The sequence below is a fragment of the Lampetra planeri genome, chromosome 29 (genome assembly GCF_965212315.1).
Source record: "Lampetra planeri chromosome 29, kcLamPlan1.2.h2, whole genome shotgun sequence".
NCBI classification, from domain to species: Eukaryota; Metazoa; Chordata; class Hyperoartia; order Petromyzontiformes; family Petromyzontidae; genus Lampetra; species Lampetra planeri.
In genome coordinates this window covers 7,043,205-7,070,065 of record NC_136135.1, presented here as the reverse complement: position 1 = coordinate 7,070,065, position 26,861 = coordinate 7,043,205, and the positions used below count along the sequence as shown (strand labels likewise).

General features: G+C 47.8%; 1 protein-coding gene across 1 annotated transcript in view; it reads right to left on the bottom strand.

The window, feature by feature from the left end:
• The window catches only part of LOC144728641 (homeobox protein PKNOX2-like), a 172,445-nt gene extending 146,580 nt beyond the window's left edge, over nucleotides 1-25,865 (bottom strand). Inside the window, exon 1 of the mRNA XM_078608205.1 lies at nucleotides 25,743-25,865. The gene's annotated coding sequence lies outside the window, so the exon portion shown is untranslated. The remainder of the gene's footprint in view (nucleotides 1-25,742) is intronic.
• Nucleotides 25,866-26,861: the final 996 nt, after the last annotated feature.

Below are 26,861 nucleotides of genomic sequence, written 5' to 3'. Positions count from 1 at the left end.
CTCCTATCTTACAGTTACATGCTAATTTCTCACATTAACATCACTAGCCCCGGCCACATCTTTATAACCCTTGGGCTACACACATTTCAAACCTTTTAAAACAGTCTGCCTCAACAGCAGACCATGCCTTCCCACCTGATGACGGACGCTTGTGTTGCGCCCGAAACATCATGATTTATTTATTTTATACCTACGTGACTTTACCGAAAGAACCAAAGAGTATGTAGAATAAACGGTTTCCAAACTTGGCTCGGAACTGGAAGCGAGTTTTGTTTTTTTTCTATCGTAGAAATCGAAGGTGAGAAACTGTAACGTGAGAAAAAAAAAACGCCCCAAAAACCGCACGCGAGAAAACCCGGTGGAAGTGTCGATGCGAGATGCCCCTGCAGTTGCGGTGAAACGTTGCCCTGAGGCGAGAAAAGACAGCCAAAATGTTCTACAGGGTGGTCCAGATGTGTTGGGCCCCCCCCCCCCGCCATTTTTATTATGTAAAATGTTTAAAAAAACATTTCAAGTAAAGTTTATTTAAAACAGAAATGAATGGGCAGAAGAAAGAAAATGCTAGGGGTCAAGACATCTGGAGCCCAACCTGTACAAATTTGTGACAGGCGTCACAACACAAGCTCGCTGTGACATGTAACTATCTGATATGGCTGCAATGGAAGCCTGTTTTTATAATATTGTTATGCTGTAAACATTGTTATGCCGTCTGTTAAGGCTATACGGGGGGAGTCTTTGTCTTTGGTGCGTTGGTTTTTCAGTGAAAGGCGTGGAAAGAATATCCTTGCAGTCACAGAAGGCGTGGTCATCTAACAGAAAAAAGAAACCTCATTAATACAACACAACCAACCCAGCTCAGGCCTACAATGCTACAAACGTGGCTCCATTAGGTGCAGGAGGTGGGTACACACACACACACACTCTCTGGGTTTTCCACAGAGCCAGCGTGCATGAGCATGCACACATGGATTCCTAATTGGCACCACTCTCAATTAGCGCCGAGCTTGTATAACTAACTGCCTTCAATTAAGGATCTTTGCCTGTGCAATATAATCATAATTAAGAGTGCAGGTGCACAATGCCAGCATGTGTTACAGCGGGGCATGGACACAACCCCCGGGAGTATATCTCCTGCTGGAAATAGGATGACGCGGGAGGGTGGGGGTCCCCCCCCCCCCCCCCGTTGTCGTATTCTCTCTTTCCACTGAGCGAATACATTTCTGAATTAATTCTAGATTTGAAGCTTTCGTGACTGCAAGGATTCATACTGTTTGGTTGTTTCGATATAGTCACGTAGGTAAAAAAAATATAATAAAATAAATGAAAACAACTAAATAAAATCACGACGTTTCAGGCGCAACACAAGTATCCTTCTTCAGGTGGGGACAACGTAGCGAAAGCACAACCGCTTAAGTGTCTAAGAGATGGCTGTGACGAGGAGTTATATAGTCGCGGGGGATGGAGGGAGGGGGGCCATGGTGAGTGTGGGGGCGGGCTGTGGACTGGGAGGCAACGATGTGAGGAACGGGGAGGGCGTTGGGAGGCAACGCATGGAGTTCAAACTGAAGCTTTGTGATGCAGGGGGCGGAAGTAGATAAGGAAGCTAAGATTAAGCAACCTTTTGTTATGCTGCCGGGGGGTGAATTGCGCAAGCTGAAAACAACGTGTGGTGATGGTGCTGGTAGTGTGTGAAGTACATTTATGAATTCCCAGCGAACTGAGAAAGAACGCTGGGAATACCGCACCTCCGATAAGCAGACAATACTCGTCCCTTTGTATATCCCGTCTCTTGAAGTAAAAAATAATGAAAATGATTTCTTAGACAACCCATGAGCCGCACAACCTTTTGGGAGTGCATAATATCAGTGAGCGTTGATTTAAAGTCAACCAAAACTCTTTTGACATACCGTGTCTCACCAGCAGAACTCGGGCTTGCTCGAATCAATGCTGGTGAACTGCCGATCTTACAGGAGGGGCTAAGGGCCCTCTCTTTTCGACATTCGTCGTTCTTCAAATGGGGTCAAGTGGCGGGCCAGTGGCTCAAACCTGGGCAGTTCAAACACCCCTCGATCAAGGCAAACTCAAACACCCCTCATCATGACGGAACTGCCGAATGTGCTTGGCCACCCACCGCCAGCTGCCAACGCAGTGGGCACAAACATTTGCTGTAAATGTGTCTCACCAATGAACGTGCCGACTACCCAAAACGCGACATGAAGAGTGTGCACACTGTGCATACGACGGATATACGCCTGTAAGCACAGCTTTACTTGTTTTCATCGCCGCTGCGGCGATCCGTGCCCATGAATTGCCTAGCTATCGTCTACACCGGGCACGTGGTGATCAATCAATCAATACATTTGGCAATTAAAACGAATTCTTAAATTTGTGATCCATTCATCTCATTAGGCGAGAAATAACCGTCGGCTGCGTATGCAAATTACTTGCGACCGTTAGCCGCATGCTAACGGTCGGGGCGAGACGGAACGGACGTGAAAAACTGCAAAACAGACGAAGAGGAGAAAATGACAACAACAAAAATGAAGTTACCGGTACGGAATCATTGCGAGTCACCGGATCACGGCTTGAGTGGAGCGGGGAGAGAATTGTCTAAAGCCGAGACGTCTAGCCGGCGTGGAACAGTAGGCCGAATGCCCTCCAGGTCAAGGGGTCAACAACCAAAATAAACGAGAAGAGCCATAGTAATAGGTTTTACCCTTTGAACTGGTACAAAAACTGACACCTTTATACAAGACATCATGTTTGCAATAACCAGTTTTTGTACCAGTTGAAAGGGTAAAAACCTATTACTATATTTTACCACTGTTAAAGGAGGTCTCGTAGTGAGAAGAGCCATGTTTGTTCGAATTCGGTCAACAACTCAATTGTTTCAAGAGCCACAATGCAACGCGAACACGGGACGTCACGAAGCGGTCACTCAAATGGCCGCACGCGGCTTCGGAGCCGCAGGTTTTGCAGATCCTCCGGTCGAGGAGGAGGAGGCTCTCTAGGGCCCCCTCTGCTGGCAGAAGGGCCTCTACCTGCTAGGTGGCGTGGGCAAAGCAATTGCAGGGCTGCACCTTTACCCCTCGTCTTAAAGCCCAGGCGAGTTCGACCGCGGATCGGCAGCTGCGTGCGGATGCGCAGCCTCGGCAAACGTCGGGACCTTCGGGTGAATGTGTAATTACAAGCGTCTCTTCAAACAAGCCCATTTCATTTGCAATATTTACATAAACAGGGCTTTAATGTAGCGCACCTCAAATCTGTTTCCATGAGCCTCAAACAAACGAGGAGACTTTTTTTTTTAACCGGGCCCCGAAGCACTGGGTACTTCCCCCCCTTTTGAAAACACGAAGCTTTGTACCCAGAGACGACCCCCCCCCCCTCAAGGACAACCACAGAGACGAGATGGCACGAGAGAGAGGCCAATGTTTACCACAAATGGCGCACGGAAATGTGGGTCACCGCAAAAACAAAGCCACCCGAGAGCGACCTTTAAAAAAAAATGTTGTACCCACGCCGCCACAGCCTCCGTCCCCTCCACCCGCCCACAATTTTATCCCGATTGCGCTTTGGGCGTCACACCACGAGCCGTAGGATGTGTGTGGACTCCCTCCAACCCCTGACTCCCGCTGCGTTCGAAATCAGCCCCGTAGAAATACACTTCACAGAACTGCTTCCGAAATCCCTTCAAGTGACATTTTTTTTTCATCTGCACACCAGGAGGTGTTGCTTTAAAAAAATTTAAACTATAACTGGAGTTTTATTCAAAAACTTTCAACAGCTGGAACCTAAAAAACAACCTAAGTGAAAACCCTAATTTAATGAGAAGGGTTTTAATGTATTTATTTTAATTCGTTCAGTTATCGGCAAGCATGCCGAAACCGTCGGCTCACTTGACTTGAGGACCCGGTTTGATCAAAGGCATCAAAAAGAGACGCGGATCAGGACCCAGGATCAGTCAGCGGTGGGCGGCGCGGATGCCTGGCTGCCACGAAATCTCAATGAGGCATCGTTAATTTCTTCGCAAGTTGCACCGCCATGCCAGTGTTTGTTCATTTCGTACCGGGCCTGCCTCGAGGAGGGGTTCCCTTAGCAGCTGGGACAATGACATTAAGTCCGGCTCTTTGGGTCGCATGCATAGCATGCTGCGTCGCCCGCTCTGTCCTGTATCCCATCAAAGGACAAAGAGATCCCCCGTGTAGCCTTAACAGACCGTTGGGGCAAGTGCTGTTAGCAAGCACCTTTGAAGGTCGGAAGGTCACACGAGGGGGTGGGTGGCCAGCACCACGCCTGGCCATCTCTGCGTCCCCAGCGGCGATGTTCACACACCGCACCAGGTACTCATTTGAGGCGGAGTCGACCTAGGGAAGGCCCAGAACCGGTTCAGATAATTGATACCGAAGCTGGTCGTGAGCGTGGAATCGAACTCGGGTCGCCGGGTTCGCAGCGCAGCGAGCCGCCCGCTACGCTACCGCCCCCGACAACATCCCACCAGCACCACGACTACCACAACAGGACGCCGTGCAACTCAAACCGTCTCCGAGCACAATCGACGCACGGCAAGCGCAGCAGGCCAAAGTCGTCACGCAAACTCCCTCTGGGGGACTGGTCGCATCACTTCCACGACCTTTATCCGCAGGCACGCTGCCCGGTGGATGTGACTACTGGGGCAGCACTCAGCTTCTGCCCTGAAGGTGCTTTGACTCAGTTTCAGAATCAGAATCTTTATTTACACTGGAGAAATCCGATGAGCTATGAAGTTCTTTTTCACAGCTGTCAGGCACGGGGTCGGAAAGTTACAAACAATATAAAACACGATAGGAGTGCAAGTTATAGGAGAAAAAAATACAAACAAACAAAACTCAACTACTTTCATTTTACGATGTTAAAAAAACCCGCTAAGCAATTAGCTTCTTTTTGAGAAGCAACGTGGACGTATTACGTGCACGTCATCGGAACAGAAGCATAAGTGAAAGGCCATGCAGGAAGACACGTGGCACAGTTTGGCACCAGCTATCACAGTGTGCGGTCTTGTCGCTACAGTTCTCTGCGGTGAGTACAACGTCTTGAAATTGATGGCGCTACGCCTCTATAAATACAATTAACGTTGCGAGATTCAGCGGTGAACAGGAACCCAAAGCCTGCAACTTGCAGACGTCTCAGAACGGGAGAGGGTTAATTGTGGCTTCTCAAACAGAGCCGGAGGAGAGAAGATGGCACGCTGCTCACCCCACCTATTTATCAGCTTGTCATGTTGCACGTCTACTGGTGGCTCTCGCATTTTCTCCGACTCTTTTTCAAAGGCCGCAACACAGAATTCTAATGAAATTGAGTCAACCAATTATTTTTTATTTCGGTAATTGCGTGGAGATGCATTAATCGTGATTTGAAGACGGCGGCGGCGGGGGGGGGGTTGCTGCCATGGCGTAACGGCTAGCAGCGGCACCACTGGATTTGCAATCCAGAGGTCGCGGTTCGATCCCAGCTTCCGGTGCGGAAGATAAATCGGTGGTAGCGAGTTTCTCAATCTCCCCCCGCACCCTGTCGACTCCGTTGACCCAGCAGTTTAAATGGGTTCACCGCAGGCGAGCCGATCGGGAGGACGCCTGGTGGTGGGGTAAAGGGTGGGTACCTCTTCCAACACACCCTGGTTAACGTGTTGGGAGGAGTAGGCCAATTACCCTCTCATGGAGGCCCCTCCGCCAGCAATTACAGGGCTGCGCATTTGATTTTTCGTAAAAAGTTCTGTACTTAACAAAACAGGAAACTGTTTTAAATGCCATTGCCGGTAATAATAGATTTTATTTTCTTCTCTCCAGACTATAAACAGTCACATTTGCAGCATCAATAGGCCTTGTTGTTGAATCGTTGCTAAAAACTAATTACGTAAATACATTCACGCCACGAAAAAAAACTTTTCGTTCTCAAGAATAATTACCTAATTATCGGCTCTGGTTGCCGCGTTTCTGACACGCGACGCTGTCACGGTGGCGTCTTTGTTACAGCTCGGTGGGTGTCCTCCCAAACGATGTTGTCGCTGAACTGGCAAATTATTCCTACGCGACAAGAGCCACCGCGAAGACACCCAGACGACTGCACAGTATTTCCAAATGCGGGTTAGAACATTTTAAATAATTTGGCTCCTCCATTTATTAATGAGATCCACGTTGGCGCATTTATGGTTCGGTGCTCTTTTCAGGGTGGCACGAGGCGTTTGTAGAATGCAAATTCGTTTTTAACATCTTTCACTAAAGGTGGAAAAACTGTGTCGTAGACTAAGTTGTTCTTTTACTTGGATTTTTAGTTTTTTGTGGAGCGCTGCTCATGCACGTTGGCAATTCTGGGCACGGGTTTGGAAACTCCACTTTCCCACGTCGGGGACCAGTGTCTTACGTACGAACACATTCCTGCGGAGGGAGCTGGTAGGAACGTTGGGTTGCTCGGTCAATGGCCAGGGTCAACGGCGGCGTGGTGTATTCCGCAAATATGCCCGACTGTGAGGGCGGGCACAAGCCGGCGTGAGTAGGTTAAACGTTGAGTTTTATAAGGGCACCACGGGGTGACCAGCCCCTCCCCATCCAGCCCCACCCCTCCCCCCACACAGCCCCACCCAGCCCCTCCCCACCCTCCCCACCCAGGCCCTCCCCACCCTCCCCTCCCCACCCAGCCCCACTCTCCCCAACCAGCCCCTCCTCACCCTCCCCTCCCGGCCCCTCCCTCCCCACCCAACCCCTCCCCACCCTCCACCCAGCCCCACCCCTCCCATGCACGACGGACACAATAATCCCCTGTGGGCTGGTGGTAATCAGGAGGTTCCAACCAGTAAAAGGTGCTCACCAACAACACTTGTCCGAACAGACTGTTCAAGCTATACAGGGGATCGTTGTATTTGTATATACACACTAGCAGAAGTACCCGGCGTTGCCCGGGTGAAAAATATATTTCTTAATAACCTTACATATATACACAGATGAAATAAATAAATAAAGTTGAATAACACTAGATCGATCATTAAACCACTTTAAAGGTGACGGATAAAAAAACTGACATGCCTATTCCCATCGCGGGGCACGGGACGTGCCTCCCGGCAAATCCCTCGCAAGCGAGCGTACACAGACGGACAGACAATTTTTGAGTAAGACGTTTCGCTGGTAATTGCATCCAGCATCAGCGAAACGTCGTACTCTGACATGGTAATTGTTGTGGTTTCACGCTTCAACACACCGGTGGGCTAAAGCAGTGAACTATTAGTCTTTTATCAACGTGACACTTTTTTACTGATTGGCCGTGTCGGGTGGTGGAGGGTTACAACACATTAATAAATAAGGCGATCTAAACCCAATAACGTTGTTTATGAATAATGGTCGCGAAAGCCTACGTGTTACAAATTGACTCACTTTACTTAATAACCAGGCTACAGTCCACATTATAGACTGCCAGTACACCCACCCAGCTTAATAACCAGGCTACAGTCTACATTATAGACTGCCAGTACGCTCACCCAGCTTAATGACTATTTGTACAGTCAACATTTAAAGAATCGATTCTTGGCGCGTCGGGTTTAAAAGTAATTACACAGTTGTTTTTTCATTGGTATGTAATGTTTGAAAGTTTTCAGAAGATTTTAAATGTATTTTCCCCCCGGGCAATGCTGGGTATATCGAGTTTATACCACAAAGTCGTCGCTTGACACGGGTGGGGTGTCGAGGCCTAGTACCTTGCAGAGCCTCCGGCCTCGCCTAGATTGCCCACCCGGCTGAGGCTGGGTGCTGGGGCCGTTACCCCCCCCCCCCCCCGCGCTACAATAATACTGTCTAATCGCTATAATTTTATTATCTACCGACCCTATAATAGTAATTGCACACAGTGGGGTGGGGGGGGAGTGAAGAGGACGTGAAACTTTGATGAATTTACCTCAGAGTCGCGTTTTAATGCGTGCGCATATTTTTAACGGGAATTAAAAATGGCGTCCACCCCGCAGCGAATGCGTCGCTACCCGTTGCCAGGAGCAACCACAGTGTTTCGCGCCGGTCGTCCAATGAAACTGCATATGGTCCGGCGACACACAGACAGACAGACACACAGACAGACAGACAGATTTGCGATTTTATATATATAGATGTATGTACTGCATGTTGGACTTCTTTCGCACCGTACATAGCCATCCGTGCTAATCGAAGATGTGGGGAAAGGACAACAAACTAAACACACACAAAAATGTGTGCGTGATGATGATGATGTAACTGTCATTTTCAGATGTTTACATATCTGCCTATACCTTAGTCCCCGGCGAGTTGGATATACGATGTTTATTCTGCATCCACCCAGCGTTACAGACAAACGCGTGTGTTCATATTACAGCACGAGCATTGGCAGTGCTCTAGAGGCGATGCCTTGCAAGAGCAGACCGTTCGTATAGGGCAGCAGTGGACAATTGGGGTCTCCCTAGCTGCATTCGGTGGCTCTTTATTAAGCCACCGCATGCGGCTCTATCGAAGGGCCATAACGAACCACACACTATCACAGAAGCAAAGAATAATGAATTAAAGTTTTATGATAGATTTTATATATTTCCTTGGCTCTTTGCAGAACTCACGAGTATTTTGTGGCGCTTGTTCTGTCACAGATTTCCCACCCCCGGGCATCATCTTGCTCTTCTTTTCATTCATAGCAAAATAATGTACAAAAACGTGTCTATAAATCAATAGTGGTACAAAGACGATGACGACGACGTGTCTTCTGGTTGTGGGACACGCAGCGTGACATCAGAGCTGTACAGCACAAACATGAAAACCTACGCAGTCGCACGATGGAGAATGATCCGTAGTTGTATTTTGGTTCTGCCACGTGGTAGTCTAATGCCAAGATACTTGTAATTACTGTCGCCAAGCTCCTGACAAGGTTGTGACGTTTACAAAGACATTCATCACAAGTGCCAGTGTATCGATCAAGTTCTGGCCAATCAGGATCCTCCTAAATGGGGGCTTAAGCCTTTTTCACAACTGACCTTTGGCTCAAACTGCTTTGAGCTTCATCAGCTAATGAACTCGGGAACCGAGTGATGATGACACGAGGTATATACAACTAATGTCCCGTGGCCCGACCCAAAAACAAAAAATTCGGAGCATTGCATTGGCTACGACAAAAACAAGATGTACACCATGCCCAAAAAACCGTAAGCACAAATTGACCGAAGCACTGCAGCTTTGATCTTGTGACGAAGATGTGAAAATTTAAAATTAGGCATGTTCATAGATTAATGGTACGAAAAAAATCTAAAGTAGTCGATTCGTCAAGAAAATGTCTTTAATTTTCTTAGCCCAAGGGGCACACTCACTTTGAACCACCCCTGCAGCTAAACTTTCTACATTTTTTCGCAGAGTAAATTGCCGTGCAATTCAAGCGGTTCCCGCTTCATTGTAAGACCAAGCACTCTCTCTGCCTGGGAGGTCATTACATTTATCATGGCGCCGCCATGTGAGAGAAATAACGGTGATAATAACAAGGAATTAAAACCGGCTTGATGGAAAACAGAAAAAAAATGCTAAAAAAATGAATGCCTTTCATTCTGCACATTCCGTGCACATGTGATCTGTGTATCATCGAAATGTGTCAAGTTAATCTGCCCGGTTATTTGTGACATAAGCACGATAAAATGTCTCAGACAGCATAAGGAGGCCAGGGCGTTAGATACCGTGTACTTTTGTATCATTCCCAGGCAGGCACACTTAGCCGTTTAAGTCTAAAGCTCTTGGGTCGAATTAATCAAGGCCTCCATCCCCACGAGTCTATTGGAGGGCGGGATTGTCTGGCGTGTTCGAGGCAAGGGTTACAGAGATTGTTTGTGCAACTCCCAAACCTGCTGGACTTGCAAGGTTGCCAGGTAAATGGCAGTACACAGAGTGGGGTTCACAATAACCCATCTGTGTGCACCTCTAAGCATCATCCCCTCGTATCTGTGTGGATTGTCTCCGGATAGTCAAGTTTCCTCCCGCACCCAAAACTATCCTTAAAAATGGATTCATACACAATGCCAGAAAAAAGAGCATTGCGACTCAGTGAGGCTTTCCCGGAAAAAGTGCTCAATGGTAAAATAACGATTAATGTAAATTATCTCCAATGGAAAAGCTAAAAAAGATAAATAAAATAATATTACAATGAGTAGAGAGATATTCCGAGTAGGCAAATCAGTTTTAAGGCTATAATCAATATTTTAAGCCCATTGTCAATCTACTGCTTGATGAAGGCCTTCCCAATGCAATGCCCGTCATGACCCAGTATGGGGATTGTTTGACCATACTTCACCACGTATATAACTGTGGGATGCTGAAGTGAGGGGGTGGGGAGGAGGGAGGCAGTGAGATGCCCATGCCCAGTGATCGACAACCATTTTTTTCGAATTGGTTAAAAAAATCCTAGATTTGAAGCTTTCGTGACTGCAAGGATTCATAGTCTTAGGTTTTTCGGTAAAGTCACGTAGGTAAAAAATGGAATTAAAATTTTGACGTTTCGGAGGCAACACAAGTCTCCGTCATCAGGTGGGACCGTCACAGCCAGATTTGCTGCATCGAGTGATGACGGAGACTTGTGTTGCCTCCGAAACGTCGTGATTTGTATTATTTAAATTTTATAAATTTTAATTCCATTTTTTACCTACGTGACTTTACCGAAAAAACTAAGAGTATGGTTAAAAAAACTCAATTTCAAGAGCCGCAATGCGCGTGAACACGATACGACGGCCATTACTAAAAAGCGTCACGGGGCGGTCGTTGAAGAGCCGCACGCGGCTCCGGAGCCACATCTTGCCGACCCCCCCCCCCCCCCCACTTTTCCCCAAGACAGATTCGTGATATGCCACTCGCCAGCGACGTTAGCCTTGGCTGAGACTCGAACTTGGATCGGCCGTTGTGAACCACAAAGAGAGCGCCACCACTCCCACACCCTTGCCGACTGAAACCGATCCTTGAACATTCCCTCGTAGGCGACGGGGAGCAGCGTACGAAACGGCCGTGTCCGCCGGCACGCGGCACTTTCGACTTTCGAAGCTCTAACGTCCCGGTGGGGGGACGGGGGGCGGGGGGGGCGAGCGAGCGCAAAGCAGCCTTCAAACGAGGGGCGATAAAGTTGATTCGCGGTGGTGGCGGTGGCAGCGCCATCGGCTCGCCCGCCGGCTCGCCAGCGAGCGAGCAAAATAAAATCCATGGCCGTGTGGTGCAAAATAAGCACCTGCGCGCGCGGCGGTGGACCGGTGGCCTCTTTGTCGACACGCGGACACCACGCTGGGCCGCACAGATGCACGCACAGGTGGGGGGGGGGGAAGGGTCGTGGCGGGGGGAACTCGGTGCGACCGCTGCCGGCGCCCCTCTACGCACGACACCGAATTCAAAGTGGCCCGCTTGCGTGGGGCTGTTTCGTTTTCGTAGGCTGGATTGTGCCGCTGGCCTGCGGCACCTCCAGCGCTCCGCGGAGGCGGCCGCTGACATTTTGCGCAAACATCGCTGCCCGCGCGACGCGCGCTGCGGAACAGAAGCAGAGATGTTTCAGACCTACCCGTGTCGAGTATACACACATACCGTACTGTATACGTCACAAAGCGTTTCTGTACCGTACGGTCACGTACGGATCCCGCCCTTTGTTACAAGTTTGCTTGTTGAATTGTTTCCATCATCGGCCATCATCCATCCCCACTGCTGAATGAACCGGCCGCCCGCCCGCCGAGCCATCGCCGCATCTCACGACTCCATCCCCTCTCGAGCTCCCGCGCACGAGCTCATCTCACCGTTCCGTCAGCGCAGTGGATTCCCTCCCGGGAGAGAGATCGCTCCGTTGGATGCCACTCCAGCGTCGGTCTTCGCCACCCGGCCATCATCGCCGTCTCGAGCGACGCGTCCTGGTCAATCTCACTCGCGCTTCTTCAAAAAAGTCGGTGACGTGTCTAGCTTGAGTATGTTTTTAATTGTTTTGCAATGAGTAATCCCTTTTTTTGCCGAATGGTGTAATTGTTTTGTTTTGTTACCCAGACAAGAGACTTTAAATCAACCCATCATAATGTACGACGAGTCTGGGGGGAGGGGGGGGTGGAGATTAAGTGGCAGGACAGCAAGCGGGTTGCTGGACATTTTTGAGTGTTATCAACTCCTGAGGTGTAGGTGTTATTCCGCGTACTCACCAGTTAACTCGCCTGTGCAAAACACAAATTTAAAAAAAATATACATTGCCCATGCATCCAAAAGGAAGGAACTTGCTACAACAAAAGAGTCCTGAGACTTGCTGGGCATTTCTAGGATTTTTTTGTTGTTGCCGTGCAACTCCCCAGTGCCACGGTGGTCAGATGTTAACTCCCTCGCCTGGTAAGCAGGAGGTGGGGGGGGGTCGATCCCAATCCTGATGCCTGCTTGCATGCTCTTCCCGTGGTCGCGTGGATTGTTCTCCAGGTCCTCCTGTTTTTCCCCTCCACATTTGTAAACAACATGGCTTTAGAGTATTTGGCTGCTGTACATTTCCAGATCATGAGCCACTTTGTTGAGCAATCATTTGTGGCCAAGTCGGCTTTACCTGGTAAAATTTAAATAGTTTCATAGTTTTAAAATCCTCCTCCCGCATTCTCTTCCACTCCCACCTTTCCCCAGTTGCTCTGCTGCAGTCGTGACCTCTGAACTCCGTGATGTCACCGTCTCGCTGCTGCCATCCCTTCCGCTCCTGTCTCACCTCTGCTTCGTCTACTTTCTCACGTGTCTCAATTTCTTGGCTGAAGAGACACTGTTAATTTAATCACCGAAAAAAGAAAACTATTACGTGACATTTCCAGTGTGTATTTATTTACTTACTAATGTGTTGAACATGGGTGTGTGTCTGCAATTGAATTGAAGTGGAGAATAATTACTTCAAAAGACTACGCACGTAATTTGTCTCTGGTCACAGAACAGATCTGGTTACGTAAATTACGTGGATTCATATTATTAACGAACACCAACCTTAACCCATTACCCTGGCTGACGCTGCAGCAATACACCAGCGGTTGCTTGAAAATGCACACAATTGAAAAACAAAGTTAATTGATAAGAATAAAAATATATATTTATGCCGGCGAATATTCAAACTCACCTTCACGCAAAGGTGAGTTTAAAAAATATGGGTCCCGCAAACCTCAAAAGGCGTTGCACAACATTAAAAGATGAGAGTGGGCGCGTATTCCTCAAACACATTCGGGGCTGGAAACAAAAGGCACCTTGAAACCCCAACCGCGAAATCACTCCCATCAGAAGCCACAAAACAGCCTCAAGCACCAATACCAATACCTGCCATTCACCACTAAAACTAAACAAAAAAATGCAACTTTTTTTTTTACCAGGTAAGGCCCACGGCGCTGAAAAGCTTATTTTCATGAGCGACCTGGCCTTAAAATACGAAGTGGCTTATCGTCGTGTGGAAATTTATAGTAGCAGCCAAATACTCTGCGCGCATGTTTCTAAATGTGGAGGAAAAACCGGAGGACCCAGAGAAAAATCCACGCGGCCATGGGGAAAGAGACACGTGACGGTGACGTCACCACTTTGAGGCGAGGTGAAGTGTCGAAGGCTCACTGACAGAAGGTCACGGGACAGACCCAGGTGCCTTGGGTTGGTTGGCTGACTGAGATGACTGGCAGATGCACCAGCTGTACACCTTGTATTGTGTGAAATTTCTGAATTTTAACCGCCCGGTGTTCCGTCCGCACACAAGCGGCTTACCATCCTGCGCTCCCAATTCCTCGCTGGCATCACCACCAAGTCCGACATGGTTCTCGTGACGAGAGCTGCCGCGATATTCTCTTTCATGATACGATACCAACTTTTCGCCACGTTGACGACTGTCAAGGCATCAGTTTCACCTAACTTGTAGGGGTTTTATTGCGGAGAGTTTTAGTGCAACGTTTTCGTGTTTTTGGTATGCTTCCAGTACAATGAAAAAGAGATAATGAAAAAGTTCTTCAACTGCATAGCGCACTCCTGCCGTACATCTTCTAACCATTAAGAGCGATAACGCCTCTAACGCACGTGCCGTCAGTTACACTAAAATCACGATTTTACAATTACCCTGACTACAATTACATCATACAATTGCCATTCCGCCAATTACTCTGCAAAGCGATTCGCAAAACATCCGTTCACGTCGCTATTTACGCACAGCTTTAATTACCGAGTTTGTTATTTCCTAAATAACTTTGTCGCGATATGACGATAGTTTTGCTAAACGGACGATACGATCCTGGCGAGCTAATACATCGCCACATCGCAGAAACCCAAGTTCCGTCACCTGTGTTCTGAAAGCTCTCATTTGTTTGCCCCGAAAATGTTTTAAGGGTGAGACGTTGCTTTTGGCAGCACCCATCGCTAATTGAATAATGAACGATGCTCGCTTTAACGTCTATCCCAAGCGGTACAAATTGACTTGTGTTTGACCTCGAGCGGAGGATATGTGTGTGCGTGTAGCAGTTAACACACGCGCTACATCAGGAACCCAGCGGCAAAAGTTCGATTCCCGCTCACAGCCAACACCAGTGACGATTATCCGAACAGGTCCTGGGCCTCGCCTAGGTCGACTCAGCTTCAAATGAGCACCTGGTGCAGTGTATAAACATCATCACTGGGGAGACAAAGGCGGTCGGGCGTGGTGCTGGCCACCCAGCCTCTCGTGTTCCGAACAGCACTTGCCCCAACGGTCTGTTGAGGCTACACGGGGGATCTTTGTCTTTGTGACTTTTATGGGCACTTGAGCGAGTTTATTCACATGAACCTGGTGCCAAGCAAACCAAAATCCCTTGCAGTGTCCGACTAGTCATCTGCTCCGAGCCAGAAGCTAGAGTCACTATTGTTTACCAGTGTCTTCAGTTACAAACTAGCACGGGCTATTGTCCATGTCCATAGAGCTTCTCCAACTCAGAACAATCAGCACTGCCAAGCAAAGCACAGATTTGCCCGAAGTTGCAACACCGGTTTCATGTCTGGGGTGAAGGACCCAGTTCCGTCCTAACCACGCCGATAGAATCGACCGTACAGGAGACGGGGTTGATTCGGATCCAGCCCTCTCCCGATTCAGGCCAGGCACTCGCTAATCGGTGGTCAGTCGCCCATTTATCACTCTTGTATCGCTGCTACTACGACCCACGGTTACTGTTCCGGTGACATTCACTCGTCGATTGCTTCGCCAGTGTTGAGGACTCGGTCTACCAAACACCGACCGTTTTGTCTCATCCCGCACACCGCATTCAACTACCACAACCACCACCAGCACAACCACCACCACAACCACCACCACCACAACCACCACAACCACCACCACCACAACCACCACCACAACCCACAATGATTCTCTTTCTGCGTCTTCTCTCGCTCTGCTCCACTCCAGAATTCACTCCCATCGTGTTACCTCTTAACTATTACCACTTGTAATCAACAACTACAGTATTAGAATGTGATGGTAACCAAGATATGAACCGCGTAACATCTGCACCGTCGCATGATGCCCATTGAATAGCGCCTAACAGCTGAATGGGCCCTTCTGCTGAAATAAATAAAATCTATATCTGTAATAGTGCTGTTTGTTGCTGGTCACTGAGCATTGTGGACAAGTGGGCCTGCAGCCTGTGCTGCGATTTTAAAACAAACGTCCTGTGAGCTGGCAGGGTTACAAACCCCCACAGGTTTGTAGATCTTCTTGGTTCTTTCGGTAAAGTCACGTAGAAGGAAAATAATAAACTAATAATTTTTACATAATAAAATAATTCTCACGACGTTTCGGCCACAACGCAAGCAGCCGTCTTCAGGTGGAGAACAGGTCTGTCGAGAAGGCAGAGTCTGACAGACCTGTTCTCCACCTGAAGACGGTTGCTTGCGTTGTGGGCGAAACGTCGTGAGAATTATTTTATGATGTTTTATTTTTATTATTTTATTATTTTCCTTCTACGTGACTTTACCGAAAAAACCAAGAAGATGAATCCCTGCAGTCATATTCGATGAGGAAGTCACTGGAGATATGCACTTTTAAATCTAGATTGAAAACTCATTTCTATAGAACGACTTTTTTGTTTCTTTAGTTTGTTGTCCTTCCCCCCCGCACCTCCGATTAGCATGGTTGGCTACAATGCAAACGAAGTTCAACATACATATGCATAAACACATGCAAAGTGCATGGAGATACTCAAAAATTTTAAATTACATTGTATCTGCTGCAAATCTGACTTTGCAGCCCTTGAGGGATGCACAGCAGACTATTTTTTTTGCACCATTTAGATTTTTGTTTGTGGAACTCACAGGCAAGAAGCCATGCCTCACTTTGTGTACACACGAGATGACCCCCGGAGGCCATTAGCAGGGAATGCGATATCGATATTCAACTTAAAACACTAACGACGATGCCTCTCGACCAACCCTCATCAAACGGCGCTCAAAACAAACACAGCTCAAAACAAACACAACGCACGCCTTGAGCCGCAGCCCACCATCGCACATTTCCATTTTGTGCCGTCGCGTTTTCACTGCAAGGAGCATTTCGGATCATTTATGGGGAGCGACAACCGTAAGTTGTTCTTGGATTTCCCCAAAAAAAATGTGGAAAATCGTTGTCTTCGTCATTTCAAACCGTGCACGCATGAGATTCATTCAATGTCGTATATACAGAGCAGTCCCTAGCGCGCGGTAGAATGGGGCGACTGCCCCGGGCCCCGCACTTTGGGGGGCCCCGCGCTTCTAGGTCACGGCGTCAGATGTAATACTTCCGCTTTAGTCTGAAGGCATCAAGGGGGGGGGGGGGCTCACACGGTGTGGTTTACCCCGGGCCCCACACCCCCTCCCTATGGATGGGCCCTGAGTGTATTTTTTTTTAAACCCTTGCCCAATTAAACTTAAATCACCCAGAATACACCTGATCCTGCCAGATCTCGGTAGATAAGCTGATTTGCGCCTGGATAGTGCTTGGATGGGTGGCCACCATGCATAGAACAGGGGGTACCAGCTGTCACGGGGGGCTGTGTCATGAGCAGCCGAGGGCACTGTAGTGAAACACACATTGTGGTGCTGTTCTCACCCACACGTCTGTGATCCGCATTTTCACCAGCCGACACGAAGTCAGCCGACCCCGCAATCCATGACATGCGGGGGGGGGGGAAGGCATTCTCTCATCTAGCAGTGGATTGATAAAGTTATGTACACGTATCGTGGGTGGCGTGCTGCATCGGGCTCGCGTTTTAGTTCAAATAAAACCACACAGATAAAATAAGAGTTCTGTACACGTACAAACGTAAATTGAAGCGGACACTTTTTTTTAGATCTCTTGCCAAGCAAATTAGAATCCGAGTACGGGTGCTTAAACCCGCCTGCTTTGTCGCTTGCTTTAAATTCATAACTCCCCCTCGTCTGTGTTGATGTGGAGGACCAATATTGCTGATCCTATTATATATGTCTGCAGGGTCAATATTCCTACTATCTGCGGACAGTAGCAGTTACAAGTGAGTAGTAGGGAAGCGGATAATAGGATTGTGTGCGGATGCTGCAGCTCCAGCGGATAATAGGACTCTCGGGTAATAGGGTCACGGGACAAGAGGAGTTTTCATGCAACGCGCGCACACATCAAGGTGTTACCTGCACACATACCGAGTTGGCGAATAGAATTCAGAACAAGTATAACCCGTAAAAACAAAGTTTTTCACTATAAATCCTTTATATGCGTGGCGGCTAGAGTCATCTCGTCCTCTGGCTTGAGATGGCTGCCACCTATGGGTCAGATGATTGTCTGGCAGCATTAAACAATTGGTAATTAAATTTTTTTCTTCCCTAAACAGTGTAAAATTTTGGAAATTTTTTTTCACAAAAATGCATTGTCACGCACAACGAGGGTGTGTGCAAAATGTCAGCTCGATTGGATCACGGGAAGTGGGTTAAAAAACGACCGAAAGATTTGCACGGTCCTAAGCAAGCAAGCGAACTTAATATAAAGGATTTAAAAAGGTGTGTCCCTGGTTTGTGCCTGAAATATGATCAAGAATTCTGGGTAACTGTAAAGAAAATAAAGCTTTTCCTCACCGCCCGATCACGACGTGCTTGTAAACAACAAATACGCAAGCTCAAATCTCCCAGGTGACCGACCACGTTACCGAGGCACAGAGCTTCAGCTCTCACTCGATGTTTTCTGGAATCCTGCTGGCAGGCTTTGGAGCAGGGTAGTGCCTTACACCGATAATAATTATCGGTGTAAGGCACTACCACGAGAGTACAAGGCACGCCCATCTATAATAATCATCACATGTTTTTGTGGCCTGCTATTAGATACCGTCATTCGGGATAGCTGGCAACTCGAGCAACCATTCACGCACATCTTTTGCACACCGTAGCGCGCACACACACACACACACCGCTGCACACACGCAAAGACAAAGATCCCCCATGTAGCCTTCACAGACTGTTTGGGCAAGTGCCGTTAGCGAGCACCTATGAACGCCGGCACGGCACACGAGGGGTTGGGTGGCCAGCACCACGCCCGACCACCTTTGTCTCCCCATTGGCGATGTTTTTTTACACGCCGCACCAGGTAATCATTTGAGGCTGAGCCGACCTAGGGGAGGCCCAGGACCAGTTGTTCAGATAACCGTCACTGGTGTTGGTGGCCGTGAGCAGGATAAGAACTCGGGTCACCGGGTTCGTAGCACAGCGTGCACACTGCTGCACCACCGCTCCCATACACACACACAACAACACCACACACACCACACACAACACCACACACACCACACACAACACCACACACACCACACACAACACCACACACACCACACACAACACCACACACACCACACACAACACCACACACACCACACACAACACCACACACACCACACACAACACCACACACACCACACACAACACCACACACACCACACACAACACCACACACACCACACACACCACACACAACACCACACACACCACACACAACACCACACACACCACACACAACACCACACACACCACACACAACACCACACAACACCACACACACCACACACAACACCACACACACACAACACCACACACAACACCACACAACACCACACACAGCACACACATACACAACTCCACACACACACACAGCACCACACCACACACACCACACACACAACACCACACACACCACACACACAACTCCACACACACACCACACACACAGCGGTATCAAAATAAGGCAAGATGAATGTGGCATACCAAAATAATGCAGGAACAGCATTCCGGACTGTGCCAGATCAACATAAGCACTCACTACTTAGACAGCGAGACTGACTAAAGATCTAGAAGTTAATTGGCTGACAACCCATTGAGATAAGGATATCTCTTATACATGCAAGAGCTGCTATCTCGTGTGCTTAGACGATCGTAGTTGAGCGAATGGTTGATGGAAATTCTGATAACGTTCTAAAAGAGCCACAAAGCTGAAATTTGGCACAAAATAATTCAGGAGATGGAGAATTGTAACTATTAATAAAATTGACAGGCTTGGAAGCAAGTCGTTACAAGTTAAATATCCAGTTAAATATACGTTATATAAACATTTACAGATTTAACATATTTAAACGATTAAAACTAAAATGTTCAAATTTGGCCCCCCAACAATTCCCGTCTGCACGTTTTACTTGTGTGTGTGGGAGTAATGTTGGATGCCAACACTTAATGCGGTTCCCCATCATCAGCAAACCTAGGAATTTAACACGGAGATAGATGGAATGAGACAAAAAAAGCCAACTGAAAGGACCAGAAAGATATCCGAGTAGATTGGCACAAGACAGAGGAAAGTGGAATCAAATGACAGCATGTGCAGTGGACACCCCGATGGGCTTTCTGCCCATGGATCGTGATGATGATGAAAGGCACAGACTCTCACTCACTGCCAGTTACGAGTATGTTGTATTTAATCAATCGTAATTTTTTTTTTTAAATAACTTCCACGACTGGAAAAATGGGCCCTCTCCCACGCCATCCATGCCCTTTATGGTGGACGTTTTGAACATACTTCGCCTGCACGAGTCAGTGTGGATTTAGTTTAGATCTTAAGCTTTTGTGACTGCAATGTTCCATACTCTTTGGTTCTTTCGGTAAAGTCACGTAGGTATAAAAAAAAAATCTTTTTTTTAATTTTAAAACTTTTTTTTACCTATGTGACTTTACCGAAAAAACCAAAGAGTAAAGAGTCAGTGTGGATTGGTGAAGGAAGGGGGGGTGGGGGAGCTGGGCTGTGTGGGTGGGTGCAGAACCAGGTCTGACACTGTACCACTTGCTCATGACAGCAGCCATTGCCGGAAATCCAACTCAGGTGGGCCACGTGGGAAGCTGTGTGCGACTGTAACTTCTGCAAGCACCGCTGCGAACACGTTGTAAGCGCATGCTGCGAGGTATATCTGGTGTGTATTCGCACGCTGTGCTGCATGTACATCTAGCATGTGAGCATGTGCATATATCTTGCACGTGAAATCCAACTGTCCAAACACGAGGACTTGATGAAGTTCACCTCCATTGATGATCCTCAACCAACGGAAGTCATTCCACATTCCAATCACTGTGTGTAACCAGTTTCAGTACTTGTTGGCACATGATGATACCTGAATCCCAATCTTTTCTCCACCTAGGTCACCTCAGCCTAAACATAATTCCTGGTGTAGTGTATGTCAACGCCAACATTGGGTTGGCTCAACCCATCGTGTCCTCCTACTGGGTAAAGTAAACATCAGTTGGTGGGGAAATCAACATTTCCCGTCCACCATGAGAATGTGGAATTTCCACCACTTGCTCAGGACAGCGGCCAAGAGAGATGAAGACATCAGAACGCTGGTTTGGGGACGACTCGCTTTTACAACTGTTTCTAATCCCATCACTAAATCGATCCGTGACGTTTACTTAAAATCAGATGACAGAGATCGGAGGCAGTAAAAAAAAATCCCTGCACCAATGGAGCATTGGGGTAAAATAGTTTGAATTAAAATATTTGAAAATGTAAGGTTTGGTGGAGGGACAACCCATTTCAATAGTAACACGGCGAATAATTCAAAACTCCTTACAACAGTATCATGAAAAACAACCTAACAGCCAAAATCAATCGATGATAACCACTTATCCATAATGATATCACACATTTCAGCAATGAATGAATTGAAAATATAGCATTATTTATTTGGAGTCATACGTGTGTGTGTACGTCCTTGGGTGGTCCACATGGCCCAGTGGTAGCGCATTCACTGCTCGTTTCACAGGTTCACGGTTCGATTTCAGCGGCCACCCCGATTAATACTGCTGGTACATCATACTACAGTACCCTTAAAAGTGATCTATGCCTCGAGTTTCCAAGCTGGCTGCTGGCTGGGCCCCTTCTCCACGCCAACAACAACTCGGATGTTAGTGTCCGCGCGCCGTAGCCACCGAAACTAGCTTGGTGACTGGCTGCACGAATTTTCCGTGAAACAATTAGACATTAAATGCGATTGAAACGGCGGAAGAAATTCAGAAGACATCGATAGCTACACCGAAGAGGCGTGAGTAACGGATACAGAAGGTCAGTTAATTTAAAATCGTTATAACGTTTCGATCTGTGCTATTTAACAAAAAAACTCAATGTAAGTGTGTTGAATATCTTTCGCACCGTACGTATCCAACCGTGCCAATCATCTTGCCACTTACGTAATAAGTAGATTACCTTTTAAGTGCTCTGAATACAGGATTGTGGGAAGAGGAGGGCCATGAAAATGACAGCTCTATTAATTTCCCGTTGCAGAGCGGCCGGCCCTCCCTGGTTTCTCTTACTGGTTGGCCGTAACAAAAATTACTTTATAAAAATTACTCCTCGCGATCTGCTTAGAAGTGGACGTTCAAGGTCCCGTGCCGTCATTCACAATAGCGAGCCATTGTGTGTGTGTGTAGGCGTCATGGTCCACATTTTGCTACATTTTTTTTACGACCCGCACATTAACTCGGTCGGGATGTGATATACATCAATCATCATCGCCAATTACTGTGAAACGTTTTGCAGGATTCCTCCTAAATAAGAGTAATGAGACTCAGGAGATGTTTTTCGTGGGTTAGAGCAAGCGTCACAATAATAATATCATATCCGCACCGACCACGTTTGACATATACATAGGCAAAGGCAGATTGGATCATGAACTTTTCTCTCGCATCAGGTAACTGACACGCGCTCTCGTCGTGAAGAAGAGACAGGTCCCATCTTATTCGGCTTACACACAGGAAGACGCACATCCTTTGCGTGTGAAGACAGTTCAAAAAACACTCCAGATTCAAGTTGTAAGCGTGACTTTGAGACAAACCCAATTGGCATACGTCGAGATCCTTTTAAACAGCACCAAGGCTACACGCCGTCATATCACAACGTTCAGCAATTGCATTCAAATACGATCTTCCTAATTACGTGACATCTTCTTCTTGGTTCTTTCGGTAAAGTCACGTAGAATGGAAATAATAAAATAATAAAAATAAAACAATAATAAAACATTTATAATGTTTCCTTTTTATTATTTTATTATTTCCATTCTACGTGACTTTACCGAAAAAACCAAGAAGATGAATCCCTGCAGTCACGAATGCTTTAAATCGAAATACGTGACATCTGTATTCTTTCTCAGTCGGGGAAAAATATACGTACACTTTTATTTTAACTTATAAACCAAAACCATGGCATGTTCTATTAAAACGATCCGAGCCGTTCCACGATCAATTCCTCTGTATGTAGCACAAGGAGTCGGGCAAAAACCTGCGGCTTCGTGGCGTGATGTATTAAAGACCCATCGTGTTGTATTCACATACATTGCTGCTGCTGCGGCTCTTGTAATGTTGAGTTGTTTTTTGTTATTGTTACGGAATTCGAAAAAAAATATTTCTTGTTATTTTGGTTTTCGACCCGTACCGTAGAATAATGCACTTCGAATAGGGATATAACCCATTTTAACCCGAAAATAAGACGCACACCACCCCCAAGACTCAAACAAATCTTGCCGGACGCAAATGAACCCGTGCAGTCCTACCCGGCTTACGTTGAGACGCAGGACAACTTCTCATTTAACAATTTCGTCGGGGAATTGGGGTGGTGAGCGTCTTATAATCCGGAAAGAACGATACGGCCTTGAAACAATAATTTCGGTTCTCTCGATCATATATTGCGTTGCGTCGTAGTGCGAACAGAGAAAAAGTTAAGTTTTTTTTGTAATCAATTAAATTGTACATTGTCGTGTTTTTTTTAAAATCGTCTTACCTTAAACTACCGAGAAAATAAATAACCTTTGTCAGCAATACTGTACTGCTAATGCCCTAGGCCAACTTACCCAAAAATGTGGCTATTAACCACACGGGGTTTCTTTTGTTGCGTGATAAATAAGAAAAACTCAACGCACGTGTCAATATCACTGCCCCCCCCCCACCCCCCAAAATGAGAAACAATGGATGCGACGTTTCGAGCAATGGCCCGTTTTAATAGCACACACAAACATTTGCCATTATTGTATAAATGTTTTTCCTTTCAGGGCAAGTGATGTTATGGACACATTGAGAGTCGGTATTAACTGCGCCACGGGTCAACTTCCATTGACGCACGCGCAAGAGAAAAAGTTGTCAGCGACTTCGCTGCGTTGCCGATAGACAACTTACAAGACAAGGGACACACACACAATGCTTTCATCAAAGTTATCAATCGCATATGCTGTTGTCCCTCTTAACGTTTAAAAGGGGGATTGATAATCATCGAACGTAAGCAGGACGCATGGCACCGACAGTATTTGAATCAAATAAAGACGATTTCTTGGGAAGCCGCATGTTTTTTTTCTTCCCAGTAGTAATTACACATGTATAAGGGTCTTTAACGTTTGTGTAAAGGTGTGCTTCGAATCCATGTTGTTGTTGTTCAGTAAATACGCTAATTGTCACAGCCTATGTGTACAAGTCACGATGCTATAGCGTCATCTCAATCATCCCTGCGTTTGGAACGCACGCTGCTGCACTCACTCACACAACAAACTTTCCTCGTGTCGCCTTAACAACATGCTCTTGGGAGCAAGTGTTGTTAGCGAGCACCTATTAAGGGTCAGCACGGTACACAATAAAGGTGTGGGTGGCCAGCACCGCGCCCGACCGCATTTGTCTCCCCAGAGGGGATGTTTCCACCCCACACCAGGTACTCGTTTGAGGCCGAGTCGACCTAGGGGAGGCTCACGACAGGGTTCAGCTAATCGCCACTGATGATGGCCGTGAGCGGGGATCGAACTCGGGTGGCCGAGTTCGGAGCGCGGCGCGCTAACCCATGCACCACCGCTCCCCACACAGACGAGACTAACACACACACAGACACACAGACACACACACTACCACACACACACAGACTACCACACACACACAGACACACACACACACTACCACACACACACAGACGACCACACACACAAAGACTACCACACACACACACAGGCACACACACACTACCACACACACACACAAAGACTACCACACACACACACAGGCACACACACTACCACACACACGCACAGACTACCACACACACGCAGACTTCACCCAATGCACAACTGTTGCTCTTCCGTCCCAACCTCCCCCCCGCACCTCCACACAGAGCGCCGTACCTCTCCTACTTACACACACACAGACTAACACAGACTAACACACACAGACTAACACACACACACAGACTAACACACACACAGACAGACTAACACACAAAGATAAAGATCCCCCATATAGCCTTAACAGACTGTAGGGGCAATTGCTGTTAGCGAGCACCTAACACACACACAGACTAACACACACAGACTAACACACACACACAGACTAACACACACACAAACAGACTAACACACACACACACACAGACTAACACACACACACACAGACTAACACACACACACAGACAGACACACACAGACTAACACACACACACAGACAGACACACACAGACTAACACACACACACACAGACTAACACACACAGACAGACTAACACACACACACAGACTAACACACACAGACAGACTAACACACACACACAGACTAACACGCACACACAGACTAACACACACACAGACTAACACACACACACAGACTAACACACAGACTAACACACACACAGACTAACACACACAGACTAACACACACACACAGACTAACACACACACACAGACTAACACACACACAGACTAACACACACAGACTAACACACACACAGAGCGCCGTGCCTCTCCTACTTACACACACGACGACAGTGGCACAATTCCATCCCTACCTGTGTACATCATTCAACATTTCATTCATGTGTCCACGACCACGCACACGACAACAACAACAACTACAGTAGACACACACACACTGCATATGTAACAAAACAAAAAAACCCAAACACAAATCACACACACACACGCTTGGACAGTTTAAACGCAACTCGTTGCGTAAATGCAATCTGCTATACACTAAAATCTTGACCCGTAACAGCAGCAATACAATACAGCGGCCACGCGAATTATGAGAAATAGCCTAAGCCATGAATGAATAAAACGTGGGTGGATGTTTGTGAACAGAACGCCAGTTAAAAGCCATCACCACCAACATAACCCAAGCCAGGCATCATCAGCAGCAGCAGCAAGCACAGCTGACTGACTGCTCCTCCTGGCTCAGCATTGGCGGTGATGCGATCTCTCACAGCCAGCCAGCTTACCAGATGTGATGCCAATCTCGGTTGGGATGGGAGCTCTCGAGAGAAGTGACCGCCACGACAAGCACTGGCAGCAGCAGCAGCAGTAGCGACGATGATGATCCTCCTCCTCCCACCACCACCACCTCCTCCTTCTCTCCCCTCCAATTTGTTTCAGCGCTGCGTTTTCTGACCACCATCAGCATCACATCCCATTGCCATTGCACCTCCTCCCTCCCCTCCTCCTCCCTCCCTCCCTCCCTCCCCCTCTCCCACTCCCCTTACGCGAGCTTCGCCCTCATTAATATTAAGCGCGGAGTCGCCTCGTACGCAAATAGCCTCGTGAATATGAATGAGGAGGCAGCGCGCGAGAGGCGCCGCGGGTTGCAGCGGCGGTGGCGGAGGCAGTGGAGGAGGAGACGGAGGAGGAGGCATCGTGCACGCGCGCAAGCTGGGGATGATGTTGATGCGACCCGTGCGCTGTGCGCTGTGTGTCTGTGTGTGTGCGCTGTGTGTGTGTCTGTGTGCGCTGTGTGTCTGTGTGTGTGCGCTGTGTGTCTGTGTGTGTGCGCTGTGTGTGTGTCTGTGTGCGCTGTGTGTCTGTGTGTGTGCGCTGTGTGTGTGTGTGTGCGCTGTGTGTCTGTGTGTGTGCGCTGTGTGTCTGTGTGTGTGCGCTGTGTGTCTGTGTGTGTGCGCTGTGTGTCTGTGTGTGTGCGCTGTGTGTCTGTGTGTGTGCGCTGTGTGTCTGTGTGTGTGCGCTGTGTGTCTGTGTGTGTGCGCTGTGTGTGTGTCTGTGTGCGCTGTGTGTCTGTGTGTGTGCGCTGTGTGTGTGTGTGTGCGCTGTGTGTCTGTGTGTGTGCGCTGTGTGTCTGTGTGTGTGCGCTGTGTGTCTGTGTGTGTGCGCTGTGTGTGTGTCTGTGTGCGTGTGCGCTGTGTCTGTATGTCCGCTGTGTGTGTGTGTCTGTGTGTATCCGCTGTGTGTGTGCGCTGTGTGTGTGTCTAGGTGCGCTGTGTATAAGTGCGGTGTGTGTGTGTGCTGTTTGTGTGTGTGTGTGCGCTGTGTGTGCGCTATGTGTGTGCGCTGTGTGTCTGTGTGTGCGCTGTGTGTGCTGTTTCTGTGTGTGCTGTGTGTGCGCTATGTGT